The 21,426-nt window shown below is 39.9% G+C and overlaps 5 non-coding genes across 5 annotated transcripts; all 5 read right to left on the bottom strand.

Moving 5' to 3' along the window:
* Positions 1-1,735: 1,735 nt before the first annotated feature.
* TRNAF-GAA (transfer RNA phenylalanine (anticodon GAA)) lies at positions 1,736-1,808 on the bottom strand. Its single transcript has one exon. It is a non-coding gene; the product is annotated as a tRNA-Phe (tRNA).
* A 5,735-nt stretch (positions 1,809-7,543) lies between these two features.
* On the bottom strand, positions 7,544-7,626 carry TRNAL-CAG (transfer RNA leucine (anticodon CAG)). The gene has a single exon. It is a non-coding gene; the product is annotated as a tRNA-Leu (tRNA).
* A 2,079-nt stretch (positions 7,627-9,705) lies between these two features.
* Positions 9,706-9,778, bottom strand: TRNAF-GAA (transfer RNA phenylalanine (anticodon GAA)). Its single transcript has one exon. It is a non-coding gene; the product is annotated as a tRNA-Phe (tRNA).
* A 9,768-nt stretch (positions 9,779-19,546) lies between these two features.
* On the bottom strand, positions 19,547-19,629 carry TRNAL-CAG (transfer RNA leucine (anticodon CAG)). The gene has a single exon. It is a non-coding gene; the product is annotated as a tRNA-Leu (tRNA).
* A 1,186-nt stretch (positions 19,630-20,815) lies between these two features.
* TRNAF-GAA (transfer RNA phenylalanine (anticodon GAA)) lies at positions 20,816-20,888 on the bottom strand. The gene has a single exon. It is a non-coding gene; the product is annotated as a tRNA-Phe (tRNA).
* Positions 20,889-21,426: the final 538 nt, after the last annotated feature.

The following is a 21,426-nucleotide window of genomic DNA, read 5'->3' as shown; positions in this document are numbered from 1 at the left end:
CAAGTCATTACCCTGGAAAGTATGTTTCTTAACATATTTACCAGGAAAATCCATTTTGGTTTCGTTTTTGTATGTTTTATTGTGAGTCCGTAAAAGTGGCGTAATACTCTGACAGCATTGTTAACAGCAGTGACCTGGGAGTCAGAAATGCTTCCAGGGGTCTTCCCCATGCTGTTCCCATGTCATTTGAGCACTGTTCCCATCGATTTGGGCAATTTTTAGGCTCTATGCAGACCGCCAGGGGGAGCCGCCTGAAAAATGCTCGAGTTTCCCATAGACTGACATTCGGCTCGTTGCTCGGGTCGAGCACCCGAGTATTCCAATTTGCTCTACCCGAGCAACAAGTACCCGAGCATTTTAGTGCTCGCTCATCACTAAAAACTATACCTCTCGAAATATTCTACTTTTAGTGATCGATTTTGAGATTGCCGCCAATAGAGGACCCACAACTAATCAATAACAGGAGAGAAGCTGTACAATTTCTTGAAAAAAATATTGATGTCAGAAGCAGGAGTCGAACCCACGCCTCCATGGGAGACTGCGACATGAATGCAGCGCCTTAGACAGCTCAGCTATCCTGACTTCTGCTGGTTTGAGTAAATTAACTCTTTCTAAGCTAAGCAGCAGAAAGATGAGCATTACTTGTGATGAAAGGAAATATATCATGATTTCTTTTATTTCAATATTCATTTTTAATTCCTTAGTGACGGAGCCAATTTTGAGCTTAGCGACCAAAGCCACATTTTCTAAAACTGACACGTGTCACTTTATGTGGTAACAACTCTGGAATGCTTAACATATCCCCGTGATTCTGAAAGTGTTTTTCCGTGACACATTGTACTTTATATTAACAGCAAATTGAGGTCAATATGTTTTTAGTTTTTCTTGTGAAAGTATCTAAAGTTTGCTGAAAATTTTTAAATGTTACCAATTTTTTTACTTTGACTGCTTATATCCTAAAACCAACAAGTCAGACAACCAAACAAGTTAATAAATAACATTTCCTATTTGTCTACTTTATGTCAGCATCATTTCCCAAACCTCCTTTTATTTTGTTAAGATGTTAGAAAGGTTAAAATTTAGCAGCAAGATTTAATTTTCTTTTTAAGAAAATTTAAGAAAATTTCCAAGTTCTATTTTTTACAGACCTAGTCAGTTTTGAAGTGACTTTGAGGGGCCTATATTTTGGAAAAACACCACTGGATTCACCCTAAGAACTTGTTCACACAATGCATTCCCAAACAAAAATGACACTGCAGTAAAACTGATGTGCTTTTACAATATTTTTTACGTTTACAGCAAAAAATGCATTGGAAACGCATCATGTGAACACAGTCTTGAACTTTATTTTTATGCCATTCAAATTAGTAAAGAAATTAAAAAAATATTTTTTTCTTTGCTGCAATACATATTCCTTATAACACAAAATACTAATAAAAAAACTCCAACAAAACTAGACATCTACGTATCAGTAAAAAATTAAAATAGGCATTTTAGCCTTTCATTAGAAAGAGTCATATACATTTCTGGATTTTTTATCAGTTTAGTTTTGATTTGGAAATAACAATTAGTAATGAAATGTTGCAGTTGTCATATTGTCCACTTTGTAAACCATGATTGCCATTTTTAAAATTATGATATTAAGTGTCTTTATGATCTGTGAATTGTGGAGTCCTGGAAAAAATAAACGCAGAGGAAAATGTAAAAGCATTCTTTAAAAAAATACATCTCCATATGCCGAAACCCATGATCGAACCAAGGACCTTTAGATCTTCAGTCTAACGCTCTCCCAACTGAGCTATTTCTGCTGGTGATGAGCTGTAAACTTCAACAGTGTAAACTGAGGTCTAAAAAAGTTTCAATAAAAGAAAATTATATTGTTATATCACCGCAGTTCTAAAAATTAATTTTCCTAGTGGAAAAATAGAAAAATTCTAGCAGCATATTGACAATAATACAAGAGTGGAGAAGTCAGGGTAGAAATACCCACAATTTGTTACAAGACCTTTTTATTATAAATAGAACAGATCAAATACTGCGCTTTACTGTACAGAGAAACGCCTTCAAGAGGACCCGTCCCAAGGTCAGAACTGAACAGTTTTTGCCCCTATTTTATTCCCATTGTTCCCCTGAGTTTACCACTTTTTGCTCTTTGAAATTCCCCATCCAGTACCTGAGATATGGGCATTTTTATTTAGCGATAATTTTTTTATGTCTTTTACCAAGGGGGCGTTGCTCGCAGGGTAATAAAGCATAGCAGCCTAAAGACACGCCCACAGAGAATCCTGTGAGCCACACCCCTTTGGCAAAGAACAGAAACATTTTCACTAACATAAAGATCCCAGATCTCTGGAATTGTATGACAGGCTCAAAAAAAAAGGAATAATGAGGGGAGCAGCGGGAATAAAACAAGGGGCGAAAACTGGAAACTTTTGACCCGGTGATAGGTCATCTTTAATGGTTTTGAAAACAGCCATAAATCACAACTGCTAAATGATACACTGCACATGTACATGCTTTCTGGAAACAGGATGATTATCTAAGCATACTGACACGAAGAATAATGCTGCCTTATCACTTTTACCACACGCAGAACGGCATAAAAAAACCCCCAAAAAACAATTCCTGAATTGTTTTTGGTTTTTGTTAAGTTTACCTCCCAAAAAACGGAATAGAAAGCGATCAAAAAATGTCACGTACCCAAAAATGGTACCAATAAAAATGTCAACTCGTCCCGCAAAAAACAAGCTGTCACATGACTCTGTTGGCCGAAATATGGAAAAATTATAGCTCTCAAAATATGGCGATGCAAAAACTAGATTTTGCAAAAAATAGTGTCTTTTAGTGTGTGACAGCTGTCAGTCATAAAAACCCAATATAAATCTGGTATCGCTGTTAGCACACCGACCCGAAGAATAAAGTAATTTCATCACTTATACCGCACAAGGAACGACGTAAAAAATAAATAAAACCAATTCTTCACCTGCTACTGATTTGTTTATTATATCTCCCAATATGCTCACCACACATCTAGATAAGTTCCCCAAGGGGTCTAGTTTCCAAAATGGTGTCACTTGTGGGGGGTTTCCACTGTTTAGGCACATCAGGGGCTCCCCAAATGCAGCATGGCGTCCGCTAATTATTCAAGCAAATTTTACATTCAAAAAGTCAAATGGCGCTCCTTCCCTTCCAAACCCATCGTGCGCCCAAACAGTGGTTTGCCTCCACATATGGGGTATCGGCGTGTTCAGGAGAAATTGCACAACAAACTTCATGGTGCAATTTATCCTATTACCCTTATGATAATGCAAAATTAGGGGATGAAAAACATTTTTGTGGTAAAAATGTGAAAATTTTATTTTTACAGCTCAATATTATAAACTTCTGTGAAGCACCTTGAGGTTCAAGGTGCTCACCACACATCTAGATAAGTTCCCTAAGGGGTCTAGTTTCCAAAATAGTCTCACTTGTGGGGGGTTTCCACTGTTTAGGCACATCAGGAGCTCTCCAAACGCAACATGGCGTCTGCTAATTATTCAAACAAATTTTACATTCAAAAAGTCTAATGGCGCTCCATCCCTTCCGAACCCTGCCGTGCGCCCAAACAGTGGTTTTCCCTCACATATGGGGTATCAACGCGCTCATAAGAAATTGCACAAAAAAATTTGGGGTCCATTTTTTCCTGTTACCCCTGCAAAAATAAAAAAAATTGGGTCTAAAGTAACATTTTTGTGAAAAAAGTTAAATGTTAATTTTTTTCTTCCACATTCCAAAAATTCCTGTGAAGCACCTGAAGGGTTAATAAAGTTCTTGAATGTGGTTTTGAGCACCTTGAGGGGTGCAGTTTTTATAATGGTTCACTTTTGGGTATTTTCTGTCATAAAGACCTCTCAAAGTGACTTCAAATATGATGTGGTCCCTAAAAAAATGTTTTGTAAATTTTGTTGGAAAAATGAGAAATTGCTGGTCAACTTTTAACCCTTATAGCTTCCCAACAAAAAAAATTTTGGTTCCAAAATTGTGCTGCTGTAAAGTAGACATGTGGGAAATGTTATTTATTAACTATTTTGTGTGACATATCTCTCTGATTTAAGGGCATGAAAATTCAAAGTTTGAAAATTGCAAAATTTTCAAAATTTGCCAAATTTCTGATTTTTTCACAAATAAACGCAAGTGATATCAAAGAAATTTTACCACTATCATAAAGTACAATATGTCACGAAAAAACAGTCTCAGAATCAGGGGAATCCATTGAAGCGTTTCAGAGTAATTACTTCATAAAGTGACAGTGGTCAGAATTGAAAAAATTGGCCCGGTCACGAAGGCAAAAACAGGCTCTGGCGCGAAGTGGTTAATTATTGTATTATCTTTAACTGTTGCTTATAACTGTTGTATATGAACCTCTGAATTGTAAAGTGCTCTGGAATATGTTGGCGTTATATAAAGAAAGAATATTATTATTACATCATGTTACTCTAAGATAAAAAAAAAACTGCTGACTGATTCACTTTAAATTCTATAAAACCAACAAACAAGAAGCAGCCAGCTATGATACAGAATTCGCTGATGTTTTCATCCCTCAACAGATTTTTTTACAGTTTTGAAATCTGACACTCTGCCCAATCCCAGTATACCACTAGCAACCATTTCAGTGCGCCAAAAGCCAGCGATGGACAATACCTAATTGACCTATTACAGTATGTACAGGTGCTTCTCACAAAATTAGAATATCATCAAAAAGTTAATTTATTTCAGTTCTTTAATACAAAAAGTGAAACTCGTATATTATATAGAGTCATTGCAAACAGAGTGATCTATTTCAAGTGTTTATTTCTGTTAATGTTGATGATTATGGCTTACAGCCAATGAAAACACAAAAGTCATTATCTCAGAAAATGAGAATAATTAACAAATAATACCAACAAAGGCTTCCTAGGTGTTTAAAAAAAAGTCCCTTAGTCTATTTCAGTAGGCTCCACAATCATGGGGCAGATTGCTGACTTGACAGATGTCCAGAAGGTAGTCATTGACACACCCCACAAGGAGGGTAAGCCGCAAAAGGTCATTGCTAAAGAAGCTGGCTGTTCACAGAGGGCTGTATTCAAGCATATTAATGGAAAGTTGAGTGTAAGGAAAAAGTGTGGTAGAAACAGGTGCACAAACAACCGGGATAACCGCAGCCTTGAAATGATTGTTTAGAAAAGACCATTCAAAAATTTGGGGGAGGTTCACAAGGAGTGGACTGCTGCTGTAGTCATTGCTTCAAGAGCCACCACACACAAACGTATCCAGGACATGGGCTACAGGTGCCACATTCCTTGTGTCAAGCCACTCATGACCAATAGACAACGCCAGAAGCGTCTTACCTGGGCCAAGGAGAAAAAGACCTGGACTGTTGCTCAGTGGTCCAGCTTCACTGTCCACTGTCTCTGAAGAGAGGCAGCAGTGTAAGTGCAGGCCCCGCCCACTGCACTTGATGCTCATTTGCATAACAATTAAACAGTACATTTCTCTAAAATGTAAACCTAGATTTTCAAAATAATGGTATTTCTGTGATCAGCATTACAGGGACTTTATAAAAATGTCATTAGTTTGGGGTGTAAAACCTGATGAGAGGTTCCCTTTAAGAGCAATATTCCAGATTTCAGTGTAATTATTTGCAGGGATCCAGGTAACATTAAGATGCTGTTTGGCAATAAACTGCTTTTGCTATTCCTTCCAGTGATTTTCCGATGTGTAAATTTATGAAAAGCAAAATGTCAGCACTAATGGGGCCAATGTCTCACTCACATGTCTTACTCTGGGTGCGAATGGAAACAGGATGAAATCTTCACCCATCAGAATTCTTTCTTTTGTTGCAAAGGGGAAAATTGATGCCTGAATTGGAATCTGTGATGAAACCAATAAACTAGATTATTTTGGCTGGAATCATTTTGGATTTTTCCCAGTTCTGGAGAAGATCCATAGTAATCTGCAGATGGGAAAGCAAAGATAATCTATCTGATCTGCTGATGGGCTGCAGCGTTCACTTGACAAGCAAAGTAACCAGATCCCCAGGTAACACGGCGCTCGGAGAGAAGAAGTTGGGCTTGTTTGGGATTTACAGTTTTTACTTCTTTTATTCTGTATACCGAGAACATTGAAAAGGGATTTTCCAGTAGTGGACAAACCCTTTGAGGGTATATTCACACATTGCGTTTTTTGCTGCCTTTTTATTCTGCAGCAAAACCTGATCTCTTGCCAGGAGGTTTGTTCGGGATTTTTCTTGCTCTTTTGCTTTTTTTTTGGTGCGTTTTTTAACTGTCCTTTTGTCTCTTTTATGCATGTACATAAAGTTCAGTGAAAAAAAGTCTCATTCTGGTTTTGACACAAAAAATGCTGAAAAAACACTGAAAACCCTGACACCTGCGTTTTTGGTGCGTTTTTTCAGCATTTTTTTCATCACCCATTATTTCCAATGGGTGAAAAATTGCTGAAAAAAACACTGAAAGAAGTGACATGCTATATTTTGCAAAAAACCCATCCAAGGCACAAAATCCTGATAAAAAAAACATGATATGAGCATGAGATTTCTGGAATCTCATAGACTTTGCTGGTACTGTAAAACGCAACTGAAAATTTGCATAAAGAAATGCATCAAAAAACGTTGAAAAAAACATGATGTGTGAACGTAGCTCCAAACCGCTGGACCTTCCCGCCTTACGTTTTCTTCCAAGATATTAACTCTTTGTAGAAGAGTCGATAATACAATCAGCAATACCTGAATTTATAGTAGATAAAGGACAATCACTGGTAAAATTCAAGAAAGTTGCTTTTAGTGCAAACATTACCCTTAACATAATGGAGACAATAAAGAAATGTAGGAAGAAAAAAAATGTTGGAGAAAAAGCTTATGAAGCACCCCAGATGGGACTCAAACCCACAAACCGTAGCTTAGGAGGCCAGTGCCTTATCCATTAGGCCACTGGGGCTTAGTGGGGGCTGATTGCTCACATTACCTGGACTTTTTTCACATTTCATAAATCAGTGGAAATGTTTTTTAGCTGATGTTCCTTTATTCTTTTAATACCACACAGGGATTGGTTTATTTTGTTTGCAGTAATGTAGTAAAACGCTGTATATCTATATTCCCGTATATACAGGTGTTAGTGCTCACATAACTGCGCTGTAAAGTAAGGAATGTGATCAGACAGGTCGTCACTGATTGTCGATACGATATGGGGTCGGATTACAGTATGATATAGGATTAGGCTTCATCATATCCTCATTACGATATACCATATCAATGGCAGGGATTGGGTTAAAGGTGTTGTCTCACAAATAAATGTTTGTTTAATTCTCGATTCCTTAGATGTCCCTTTAAGAAATCATTGTAGGCTGAAATTAGTTAAAAGAAGCTTAGGGAGAAGAGCTGAAAGTCCGTGGCTCAATGCTGCGTTACCATATAAATTCTATATAAGATTTCAGTGTTATTATGTGTTCTAACATGTACTAATCAATTACAGGAGAGAAGCTGTACAATGTCAGGAAGGAAAAGAGCTGATGTTAGAAGTGGGATTCGAACCCACGCCTCCAGAGGAGACTGCGACCTGAACGCAGCGCCTTAGACTGCTCGGCCATCCTGACTGCTGCTGAATGCTGTGAATTAACTGTTTCCAAACCAGTCAGCTACAAGCTGATTAGTGTTTATCATGAATGGAAATGTAGCATAATTTATTTTTATTATTGATCTTTAACCCCTTAGTGACAGAGCCACTTTTGAGATTAACGACCAAGCTCATTTTTTTCAATCTGACAAGTGTCACTCTTTGTGTTAATAATTCTGGAACGCTACAACATATCTTAATAATTTTGAAAGCGTTTATTTGTGACATATTGTCCTTTATGTTAGCGGTAAATTTAAGTCAATATGTTTTTAGCTTTGTTTGTGAAAATATCTAAAGTTTGCTGAAAAGTTTGAGAAATTTGTCATTTTCAAACTTTGAATGAATATATCCTTAAACCCTTTACAGCCTGGGGCATAATAGTATGCACCAGACTGTCACCCCCTGTTCAGCGCGGGCTCCGGTGGTGAGCCCACACTGAACCAGGCACATGTCAGCTGATTTTTACAGCTGACATGTGCCCGCAACAGCCGCGGGTGGAATCGCGATCCACCACAGCTGTTAACATGTTAAATGCCGCTGTCAAACTCTGGCAGCGGCATTTAACAGCGCCGCGCTGGAAGTGCGTTACTTACCCCGCCCATCGGTGACTCCTTCACGTGATCGCGGGTCACTGATGGATGGGCATGACAACCCTGGGTCTGCAGCAGACCTCAGAGGTTGTCATGTACTGATCGCTATGAGCGCCACCTAGTGGTTGGTGCTCATAAGCACAGGAGCATTTCTGCTACATAGAGGTGATCTGTTCATCACCTCTATGTAGCAGAGACGATCGGACAGTTGCTGCTTCTAGTATCCTATGGAGACTATAGAAGCATGCAAAAAGTAAAAAAAAAATGTTTTTAAAAATATTAAAAAAATAAAAAATATATAAAAGTTTAAATCACCCCCCTTTCACACCATTCAAAATAAAATAATAATAAAAAAAACACATACACATATTTGGTATCGCTGCGTCCAGAATCACCCGATCTATCAATATAAAAAAAGAATTATTCCGATCGGTAAACGGCGTAACGAGAAAAAAATTCTTGAAGATTGAAGATGAAACGGGGCTGGGTCTTTCAGCATGACAATGATCCCAAGCACACCGCCAAGGTAATGAAGTGGCTTTGTAAGAAGCATTTCAAGGTCCTGGAGTGGTCTAGCTAGTCTCCAGATCTAAACCCTATAGAAAACCTTTGGAGGGAGTTGAAAGTCCGTGTTGCCCAGCGACAGCCCCAAAACATCACTGTTCTAGAGGAGATCTGCATGGAAGAATGGGCCAACATACCAGCAACAGTGTGTGCCAACCTTGTGAAGACTTACAGAAAATGTTTGACCTCTGTCATTGTGAACAAAGGATATATAACAAAGTATTGAGAAGAACTTTTGTAATTGACCAAATACTTATTTTCCACCAAAATGTGAAAAAAAAATTCTTTCCAAATCAGACAATGTGATTTTCAGGATTTGATTTCCCATTTTGTCTCTCATAGTTGAGGTCTACCTATGATGGCAATTACAGGCCTCTCTCATCTTTTTAAGTGGGAGAACTTGCACAATTGGTGGCTGACTAAATACTTTTTTACCCACTGTATTTGTCTACTTTATGTCAGCATCATTTCCCAAACCTCCTTTTATTTCGTTTGGATGTTAGAAAAGTTAAAATTTAGCAGCAAGATTTAATTTTTTTTTTAAGAAAATTTAAGAAAATTTCCAAGTCCTATTCTTTACAGACCTAGTCAGTTTTGAAGTGACTTTGAGGGTCCTATATTTTGGAAAAACACCACTGGATTCACCCTAAGAACTTGTTCACCCAATACATTCCCAAACAAAAATGACAATGCAGTAAACTGATGCGTTTTTACTATATTTTTTAATTTTGCAAAAAAAAAAAATGCATTGGGAACGCATCATGTGAACACAGTCTTGAACTTTATTTTTATGCTATTCAAATTAGTAAAGAAATTAAAAAATGTTTTTTTCATTGCTTCAAAATTTATTTATTTATATGCAGAAGAAAATGTAAAAATATTCTTTAAAAGATTCTTTTCCTTCTTGCTGACACCCAGGATCGAACCAGGGACCTTTAGATCTTCAGTCTAATGCTCTCCCAACTGAGCTATTTCAGCGGGTGATGAGCTGTAAACTTCAACAGTGTAAACCGAGGTCTAGAAAAGTTTCAATTAAAGAAAATTAAATAAATAATAAATAATAATAAATAGTTTATTTTTTTATAGCGCCAACATATTCCGCAGCACTTTACAAATTTTAGGGGGGACTTGTACAGACAATACAGAATAAGCATATCTCATATCGAAAGGAGTGAGGGCCCTGCTCGCGAGCTTACAGTCTATGAGGAAATGGGGGAGACACAAAAGGTAAAAAGTACACATATTGTATAATGCAGCCTTGATATACTGAATAGGATAAATAATAATACATGGACTGGTCGCCAGCCAGTATGGGTGCAGTCCTGACAGAGGCTTTTATGTGCATGGTTGGTTTGAACCCGAAGTTGAAGAAGATTTTAATATGGGGGAAAGCTGGGATGGACAGAGTGTGTTTAGGTGATACGCCAGTCTAAAGAAATGTGTTTTTAGGGTTCGCTTGAAACTGTGGGTATTGGGAATTAATCGAACTGTCCTGGGTAGTGCATTCCAGAGAATTGGCGCAGCACGCGAGAAATCTTATTTTTATATCACCGGCAGTTCTAAGGTGGTGTGCCCACGATGCGTTTTTTAAGCATTTCCGCAGCGGCAAAAACGCTGCAGAAATGCTTAACAAACGCTTGGTAGAAGGCCTGCAATATTCCCCAATGATAATCCGCATGTGCTGTGCACATGCTGCAGAAGTTTCCACTGCGGATTATCATTGCGGAAAAAAACGCAGCACTACCAATTATTTTGCGGAAGCGCTGCGTTTTCGCCGCCATTGACTTGCATTAGATTGCATGGATTACGCATCACTGTATATGTAGATGCGCATTCCATGCTTTCTAATGTGCGGATGGTACCCGGGTGTAGAGGAGAGGAGACTCTCCTCCGGACCTGGGTACCATAGAAAACTGTAAAAAAAAAGAATAGAATAAAAAATAAATATATACTTACCTTCTGGCGGCCCGCGCTGCGCTCCTCCTCGCATGCTGGCAGTTCGCGATGGACTGAAGGACCTGCGCTGACGTCATAGTCATGTGATGGGTCACGCGACGCTGAAGTCGGCAGGTCCTTCAGTCTACCGCTGCTGGCAAGGGAGAACAGAGGGAAGCAAGACACCGGGGGCCATCAGAGGGTAAGTATATATATATATTTTTTAATTTTTTATCATTCTTTCGGTCACAGTATATAAATCCATGCCGGTTGCATGGATTTATATAGTGTGACCAAGTTGACAAGCACTTTCCAAGTGATGCTAAAATCGCTTGGAAAGCGCTTGACAACCCGCATGCGGAAATACAAGTGAAGAACGCTTCACATCCGCATGTCCCTGGCAGGAAAACACATTTATAATCCGCATGTACAATCCGCATGTACAATCCGCATGTACAATCCGCATGTACAATCCACATATACAATCCGCATGTACAATCCGCATGTACAATCCGCATGTACAATCCGCATGTACAATCCACATATACAATCCGCATGTACAATCCACATGTACAATCCGCATGTACAATCCGCATGTACAATCCACATTTACAATCCGCATGTACAATCCGCATGTACAATCCGCATGTACAATCCGCATATACAATCCGCATGTACAATCCGCATGTACAATCCGCATGTACAATCCACATGTACAATCCGCATGTACAATCCGCATGTACAATCCACATATACAATCCGCATGTACAATCCGCATGTACAATCCGCATGTACAATCCGCATGTACAATCCGCATGTACAATCCACATATACAATCCGCATGTACAATCCGCATGTACAATCCGCATGTATAATCCGCATGTACAATCCGCATGTACAATCCGCATGTACAATCCACATGTACAATCCACATATACAATCCGCATGTACAATCCACATGTACAATCCGCATGTACAATCCGCATGTACAATCCGCATGTACAATCCGCATGTACAATCCGCATGTACAATCCACATATACAATCCGCATGTACAATCCGCATGTACAATCCGCATGTACAATCCACATGTACAATCCACATGTACAATCCGCATGTACAATCCGCATGTACAATCCACATGTACAATCCACATGTACAATCCGCATGTACAATCCGCATGTACAATCCGCATGTACAATCCGCATGTACAATCCACATGTACAATCCACATGTACAATCCGCATGCGTTTTTTTCTGCCAGGGAGATGCAGAAACGGTCAGGAAAAATCCTGAGCATTTCTGCATCGTGGGCACATAGCCTTAACATTAATTTTCCTAGTGGAAATATAGAAAGTTCTAGCAGCATATTGACAGTGACACAAGCGTGGAGAAGTCAGGGTAGAAATAACCACAATTTGTTATAAGTACTTTATATTGTATTTAGAACAGACCAAATACTGCACTTTACTGTACAGAGAAACGCCTTCACGAGGACTCGTCCCAAGGTCAGAACTGACCAGTTTTTGCCCCTATTTTATTCCCACTGTTCTCCTGAGTTTACCACTTTTTGCTCTTTGAAATTCACCATCCAGTTCCTGAGATATGGGCATTTTTATTTAGTGATAATTTTTTATGTCTTTTACCAAGGGGGCGTTGCTCGCAGGGTAATAATGCAGAGCAGCCTAAAGACACGCCCACAGAGAATCCTGTGAGCCACACCCCTTTGCCAAAGAACAGAAAAATTTGTACTAAAAGTAAAGATCCCAGGGGCGAAAACTGGAAACTTTTGACCCGGTGATAGGTCATCTTTAATGGTTTTAAAAACAGCCGTAAATCACAACTGCTAAATGATACACTGCACATGTACATGCTTTCTGGAAACAGGGTGATCATCTAGGCTGGAGCACATGATTTTTACATCATTTAGACGCCAATGTCCTCCCTTCCACAGAGGAAACCATTAGCGCGCAATTCAGGATGGGGCTGGAACTTGGCCTGCGGCTAATTTTAAATGGAATCTGTCACCAGGTATTTGCTGTTATCTGAGAGCAGCATAATGTAGGGACAGAGATCCTGATTCAGCAACGTTTCACTTGCTGGGCTGCTTGCTGTAGTTTTGATAAAATCCCTGTTTTATCTGCTGCAGATTTAGCAGTGCTCTGAATGCTGAGCTTTGTATAACTCTGCCCACACCACTGATTGACAGCTTTTGTGTACACTGCATAGGCAGAAAGCTGCCCATCAGCAGTTTGGGTGTGGTTATACAGAGCAGGAGAACTACATGTGCTATTGTGATAATCTGCTGATAAAACCCTGATTTTATTGAAATTGCAAAAGCTGCACAGTAAGTGATACATTGCTGGAATCAGGGGTTCTTACCCTATATCATTGTAGATTTTAAGCTCTTACGAGCTGGGTCGTCAGTTTTTTTGCCTTAATTATTGTATTATCTCTAACTGTTACTTATGACTGTTGTATATGAACCTCTGAATTGTAAGGACCGATCCAGATTCACTGTCCTTTCTGGAGGAGGTTTTATCTTTCATGATTGGGCTGAGTTACTGCAATCAAATTGACATTACTCCTAAGAATAATATACTACTTACACTCCCGCTGCCAGTCTTGTTACAGTGATTGGCAGGTCACTATTTATTCAGTAACCTGCCTCTTCCTCCCGAGATCCAGTGCCATCATTCCCCATGGTAGAGAATAGGGAAGAGCAGCAGCAGTGTAAGTGCAGGCCCCGCCCACTGCACTTGCGGCTCATTTGCATAACAATGAAACAGTGCATTTCTCTAAAATGTAAACCCAGATTTTCAAAATAATAGCATGGCTATAATCAGTATTACAGGGGCTTTATATAGGGGGCTTTATCAGAATTCTTTCTTTTGTTGCAAAGGGGAAAATTGAGGCCTGAATTGGAAATCTGTGATGAAATCAAAAAACTAGATTATTTTGTCTGTAATCATTTTGGATTTTTCCCAGTTCTGGAGAAGATCCATAGTAATCTGCAGATGGGAAAGCAAAGATAATCTACCTGATCTGCTGATGGGCTGCAGCGTTCACTTGACAAGCAAAGTAACCAGATCCCCAGGTAACACGGCGCTCGGAGAGAAGAAGTTGTGCTTGTTTGGGATTTACATCTTCTTCTTCTTTTATTCTGTATACTGGGAGCATTGAAAGGGATTTTCCAGTAGCGGATGACAACTATAAAACCGCTGGACCTTCTCGCCTTACATTTTCTACCACGATATTAACTCTTTGTAGAAGAGTCGATAATACAATCAGCAATACCTGAATTTATAGTAGATAAAGGACAATCACTGGAAAAATTCAAGAAAGTTACTTTTATTTAATACAAACATTACCCATAACGTAATGGAGACCATAAAGAAATGTGGGAAAGAAAAAATGTTGGAGAGAAAGTTTATGAAGCACCCCAGATGGGACTTGAACCCACAATTCCTGGCTTAGGAGGCGAGTGCCTTATCCATTAGGCCACTGGGGATTAGTGGGGGCTGATTGCTCACATTACCTGGACTTTTTTCTATTTCATAAATCAGTGAAAATATTTAAAAGCAGAAACCCGGCCGGCTGCTGCTTCTAAGAAGGCAAGATTGAATTCTCTGAAAAAGGTAGATGGAAAAGGGAAGGAAATGATAATAAATTCCATCACATTTGGGGCAAATGCTCTCATTAAAACGAATATCGTGAAAAAAACATGAAGGAAAAGTATTTGAAACAAAAACTACATTGTGACTCTGAAACACTGCAGCATTTCAGAGAAAAACCTAATATAAGGGCTCTTTGACACAAATGATTTTCTTGGACGAGTTCTATCTGTGGTTTTCACTGATTGCTCTCGTGCGTATGATATTCTATGGGGCTGTGCACATGTTCAATTTTTTCCCCAGACTGAGTAGTCCACTGAAAAAATCTGAGATATGTCCAATTTTCATTCGAGTACAGGTCCATGAAAAAAATCAGATCGCACTCAGATGACATCTGAGTGTGCTTCAATTTTCAGGGACTGAGAGAGTGGAGAAAATGATCAAAGTCTGAATCAGAATAATAGGACTGTTTTTCTCAGATGTAGAATGGTCCTGTGACCCTACCCTAAAAGTCAGCCGGGGACCAGGATTCATGAGTGACTAGTGGAAAAGGTTGGTCCCTGCAGCTCCTCCCGCCCGCTCCTCTGGAATCATATGTCTCTCTCAGCGTGTGTATATAGGGAGAGACCTGTCAGTCATTGTCAGCGGATGAGGGGAAGCGACCAGGAACCGAGCTGCAAAGGAGACTGGTAGGAAAGGTCGTTCAGGTTCCCTTTAGACTACATTACTCACAAATACATTATACTTATGAATTGTTAGGTACTTAGCACACAAATTGGCCAATTCATGTGCACTCACTAGATATGAAAAGGTGATCTATCTTTGAGGTGCTGTCACTAACTTAGACCTCAGGTAGGAGAGCAATACGACACTTAATAATCACAAGCAGTAGTGTAGCTACCACGGGGGCAGGGTGGGACGGTTGCCCCGGGCCCCACACTCTGAGGGGGCCCACCTGGAGCTACACTATTGTAACTGTAGTGGCGTGAGCAGCACGCCGCTACAGTTACACTCTGGACAGAGCAAGGAGACTCGATGTCCCTGCATTGCCTGGCGGCCGCTATGGGGCCCTTGAGCAGGAGGGGGGCCCCCGGTGCCAGCATCGGGCCCCCCCACCATTCACCGCAACCGCGAGCTCCCTCTCCCATTAGTTCCCATAGCTTCCTCTGTGTCTGACGTCACTGATGTCATCACTTGGCACCCGGCCCCCTGAGCTGAAGATGTGTGGGGGCCGGGTGCTCAGAGCAGCGGGGGAACTAGGAGGAGAAAGAGGTGAGTATTGTGCTTATTTATTTTTTCTTATGGGGGGGATTATGCTACAGACAGCCTAAGGGGGTGGGGGATTATGCTACAGACTGCCTATGGGAGGTGGGGTGGGATTATGCTACAGACTGCCTATGGGGGGCTGGGAGGATTATGCTACAGACTGCCTATGGGGGGTGGGGTTACTATGCTACAGACTGCCTATGGGGGGGATTATCCTACAGACTCTGCCTATGGGGAGTGCATAATACAGTGGTGGGCAAAAATATTGGCACCCCTGCAATTCTGTCAGATAATACTCAGTTTCTTCCTGAAAATGATTGCAATCCCAAATTCTTTGGTATTATTATCTTCATTTAATTTGCTTGCAAGGAAAAAAACACAAAAGAGAATGAAGCAAAAATCAAATCATTGATCATTTCACACAAAACTCCAAAAATGGGCCAGACAAAAGTATTGGCACCCTCAGCCTAATACTTGGTTGCACAACCTTTAGCCAAAATAACTGCGAACAACCGCTTCCGGTAACCATCAATGAGTTTCTTACAATGCTCTGCTGGAATTGTAGACCATTCTTCTTTGGCAAACTGCTCCAGGTCCCTGATATTTGAAGGGTGCCTTCTCCAAACTGCCATTTTGAGATCTCTCCACAGGTGTTCTATGGGATTCAGGTCTGGACTCATTGCTGGCCACCTTAGAAGTCTCCAGTGCTTTCTCTCAAACCATTTTATAGTGCTTTTGGAAGTGTGTTTTGGGTCATTATCCTGCTGGAAGACCCATGACCTCTGAGGGAGACCCAGCTTTCTCACACTGGGCCCTACATTATGCTGCAAAATTTGTTGGTGGTCTTCAGACTTCATAATGCCATGCACACGGTCAAGCAGTCCAGTGCCAGAGGCAGCAAAGCAACCCCAAAACATCAGGCAACCTCCGCCATGTTTGACTGTAGGGACCGTGTTCTTTTCTTTGAATGCCTCTTTTTTTTTCCTGTACACTCTATGTTGATGCTTTTTCCCAAAAAGCTCGACTTTTGTCTCATCTGACCAGAGAACATTCTTCCAAAACATTTTAGTTTTCTCAGGTAAGTTTTGCCAAACTCCAGCCTGGCTTTTTTATGTCTCGGGGTAAGAAGTGGGGTCTTCCTGGGTATCCTACCATACAGTCCCTTTTCATTCAGACGCCGACGGATAGTACGGGTTGACACTGTTGTAACCTCGGACTGCAGGGCAGCTTGAACTTATTGGGATGTTAGTCGAGGTTCTTTATCCACCATCCGCACAATCTTGCGTTGAAATCTCTCGTCAATTTTTCTTTTCCATCCACATCTAGGGAGGTTAGCCACAGTGCCATGGGCTTTAAACTTCTTGATGACACTGCGCATGGAAGACACAGGAACATTCAGGTCTTTGGAGATGGAATTGTAGCCTTGAGATTGCTCATGCTTTCTCACAATTTGGTTTCTCAAGTCCTCAGACAGTTCTTTGGTTTTCTTTCTTTTCTCCATGCTCAATGTGGTACACACAAGGACACAGGACAGAGGTTGAGTCAACTTTAATCCATGTTAACTGTCTGCAAGTGTGATTTAGTTAATGCCAACACCTGTTAGGTGCCACAGGTAAGTTACAGGTGCTATTAATTACACAAATTAGAGAAGCATCACATGATTTTTCAAACAGTGCCAATACTTTTGTCCACCCCCTTTTGTAGGTTTGGTGAGGAATTATATCTAATTTGGCTTTAGGACAATTCTTTTTGTGTTTTTTCATTGAAGACAAATTAAATGAAGATAATAATACCAAAGAATTTGTGATTGCAATCATTTTCAGAAAGAAACTGAGTATTATCTGACAGAATTGCAGGGGTGCCAATACTTTTGGCCACCACTGTACTATATTGAGGACTTTCTGGCGCATTATACTATATGTAGGCTATTTGTACAGTGTGGGGATTACAGTTAGGGTCATACCGTGTGGGAGATTATGTGGGGTCTTTGCACAGTGTAGGGGCCATCATATGTGTGGGAGATAATGTGGGGTCATTTGTATAGTGTAGGGGCCATCATAAAATGTGGGAGATAATGTGGGGTATTTGTGCAGTGTGAGGGCCATCATACTGTGTGGGAGATAATGTGGTATCTTTGCACATTATGGGGGCCATCATACAGTGTGGGAGATAATGTGCGGTCTTTTCACAGTGTGGGGGCCATCATACAGTGTGGGAGATAATGTGGGGTCTTTGCACAGTGTGGGGTCCATCATACAGTGTTGGAGACATCAGTTTGGAGGCTACTAAGGGGTCAGTATACTGTGTGTTGGGTACTATACAGTGAGGGGGCATTATACTATGTATAGGAGAGCATCATACTGTGTATAGGGAGCTGTATATAGGGGAGACTCAGGACATTATTAAATGTTAAGTGGGCACTTATCATTATAGGGGAACTCAGGTTATTGTGACTGTCAGAGGGGCACACAGAGGGCATTATTACTTTCTAAGGGGCAAAATTTGGTCACTGTTTTCTAGGGCACTTGCACATGGCATTACTATATTCTAGAGGGTTGTTTTACTATCTTGAGAGCACACAGAAGGTGCAGTAATATGGACACGTACAGCAACAGAGGCTCAGTATTGGGGTATCAGCAGGAAGAGGTGTTTGTGCAGGTTGGGACTAGATGGGGACGGGGCCTGAAATGTAAGGAATCAAATGTGTCTTTGTTGTGACCTCTGCAGACCTGAGAGTCTGAGTCCTGGATGGAGAAGTCGTTGTGTCAGTCTGGGCCAGATGGAAAAGACGGGAAAAGTGAACAATTTAATCAGAAAGAACGTCAGCTGTAAGTTACTACATATAACAGTACTGTGATCTCTTATATATTCTGCAGGACTGGAATCTAGCAATATGTCACCATATGGCGGTAATAGCAGTGCTGGTCTTTGTATAGAGATTATTTTCAGTAACAGCGCTGTCATCTGCTGAGGTTCTCCTACATCCACTATCTGGGTGCGCCACTATTTTTGTAATCAGGGTTACCTGGTTAGGGGCCCACTCAGAAGTTTCGCCCACACTGAACCAAAGCCCTAGATACGCCTCTGATCACAAGCTATAAAAATGTTGATATTCGTTTACAAGTCTGTAACCTACATGTGGTATAGATATCTGGGCTCAGACTGGCCCACCGGTCAACAAGGAATCCTCGGGTGGGCCCCCAGTGTGCCCCTGAGCCTTGGGCATAACGATAGTAATTGTGTCCTACGTCACCACTGCCACCCTTTTGTATTTTACAGTTGTTCCTCCACTATAACGAGGAAAAGGCCAAAAAGATATTTGCATATAGCTGTTGTGTGACCCCTAGAGTCAGTTCCACCTGTGTACACCAAAGATCCTAGTCTGACCATACTGATCTCTAGTGGCCAATGTGACAACTGCAATTTTTCATTACAAATTGTTTTGTTTTTTTAGCTGATGTTCCTTTATTCTTTTAATACCACACAGGGATTGGTTTATTTTGTTTGCAGTAATGTAGTAAAGCTCTGTATATCTATATTCCTGTATATACAGGTGTTAGTGCTCACATAACTGCGCTGTAAAGTAAGGAATGTGATCAGACAGGTCGTCACTGATTGTCGACACGATATGGGGTCGGATCACAGTATAGATAGGATTAGGCTTCATCATATTCTCATTACGATATACAACGGCAGGGAAAGGGTTAAAGGTGTTGTCACACAAATAAACATTTATCCAATTCTTGATTCCTTAGATGTCCCTTTAAGAAATCATTGTAGGCTGAAATTAGTTAAAACAGCTGAAGCTCCGTGACTCAATGCTGCATTACCATATAAATTCTATATAAGATTTCAGTGTTATTATGTGTTCTAACATGTACTAATCAATAACAGGAGAGAAGCTGTACAATGTCAGGAAGGAAAAGAGCTGATGTCAGAAGTGGGATTCGAACCCACGCCTCCAGAGGAGACTGCGACCTGAACGCAGCGCCTTAGACCGCTCGGCCATCCTGACTTCTGCTGGGTTAAGTAAATTAACACTTTCTAAGCTAAGCAGTAGAAAGATGAGCATTACTTGTGATGAAAGGAAATATATCATGATTTATTTTATTTCAATATTCATTTTTAATTCCTTAGTGACGGAGCCAATTTTGAGCTTAACGACCAAAGCCACATTTTTAAAAACTGACACGTGTCACTTTATGTGATAATAACACTGTAATGCTTAACATATCCCCGTGATTCTGAAAGTGTTTTTCCGTGACACATTGTACTTTATATTAACGGCAAATTGAGGTCAATATGTTTTTAGTTTTTCTTGTGAAAATATCTAAAGTTTGCTGAAAATTTTTAAATGTTACCAATTTTTTAACTTTAACTGCTTATATCCTAAAACCAACTAGTCAGACAACCAAACAAGTTAATAAATAACATTTCCTATTTGTCTACTTTATGTCAGCATCATTTCCCAAACCTCCTTTTATTTCGTTAAGATGTTAGAAAGGTTAAAATTTAGCAGCAAGATTTAATTTTCTTTTTTAAGAAAATGTAAGAAAATTTCCAAGTTCTATTTTTCACAGACCTAGTCAGTTTTGAAGTGACTTTGAGGGGCCTATATTTTGGTAAAACACCACTGGATTCACCCTAAGAACTTGTTCACACAATGCATTCCCAAACAAAAATGACAATGCAGTAAAACTGATCTGCTTTTACTATAATTTTTAAGTTTACTGCAAAAAATGCATTGGGAAGGCATCATGTGAACACAGTCTGGACCTTTATTTTTATGCCATTCAAATTAGTAAGGAAATTAAAAAATATTTTTTTCTTTGCTGCAATACATATTCCTTATAACACAAAATACTAATAAAAAAACTCCAACAAAACTAGACATCTACGTATCAGCAAAAAATAAAAATAGGCATTTTAGCCTTTCATTAGAAAGAGTCATATACATTTCTGGATTTTTTATTAGTTTAGTTTTGATTTGTAAATAACAATTAGTAATAAAATTTTGCAGTTGTCTTAGTGTCCACTAGATGTCAGTATCAGGTGCACACATTACAGATTTGTAAACCATGATTGCCATTTTTAAGATTATGATATTAAGTGTCTTTATGATCTGTGAATTGTGGAGTCCTGGAAAAAAATCAACGCAGAGGAAAATGTAAAATTATTCTTTAAAAAAATACCTCTCCATATGCCAAAACCTGCGATCAAACCAGGGACCTTTAGACCTTCAGTCTAACGCTCTCCCAACTGAGCTATTTCAGCTGATGATGAGCTGTAAACTTTGATAATGTAAACTGAGGTCTAGAAAAGTTTCACTAAAAGAAAATTATATTGTTATATCACCGGCAGTTCTAAAAATTTATTTTCCTAGTGGAAATATAGAAAGTTCTAGCAGCATATTGACCATTATACAAGCGTGGAGAAGTCAGGGTAGAAATAACCACAATTTGTTATAAGACCTTTTTATTGTATTTAGAACAGACCAAATACTGCACTTTACTGTACAGAGAAACGCCTTCACGAGGACCCGTCCCAAGGTCAGAACTGAGCAGTTTTTGCCCCTATTTTATTCCCATTGTTCCCCTGAGTTTACCGCTTTTTGCTCTTTGAAATTCACCATCCAGTTCCTGAGATATGGGCATTTTTATTTAGTGATAATTTTTTGTCTTTTACCAAGGGGGCGTTGCTCGCAGGGTAATAATGCAGAGCAGCCTAAAGACACGCCCACAGAGAATCCTGTGAGCCACACCCCTTTGGCAAAGAACAGAAACATTTTCACTAACATAAAGATCCCAGATCT

Source organism: Phyllobates terribilis, unplaced genomic scaffold, assembly GCF_046119375.1.
Source record: "Phyllobates terribilis strain yellow unplaced genomic scaffold, ASM4611937v1 Scaffold_65__1_contigs__length_7625178, whole genome shotgun sequence".
Lineage (NCBI taxonomy): Eukaryota > Metazoa > Chordata > Amphibia > Anura > Dendrobatidae > Phyllobates > Phyllobates terribilis.
Note: the sequence above shows the minus strand (reverse complement) of the source record. Positions and strands in the feature narration are given on the sequence as shown.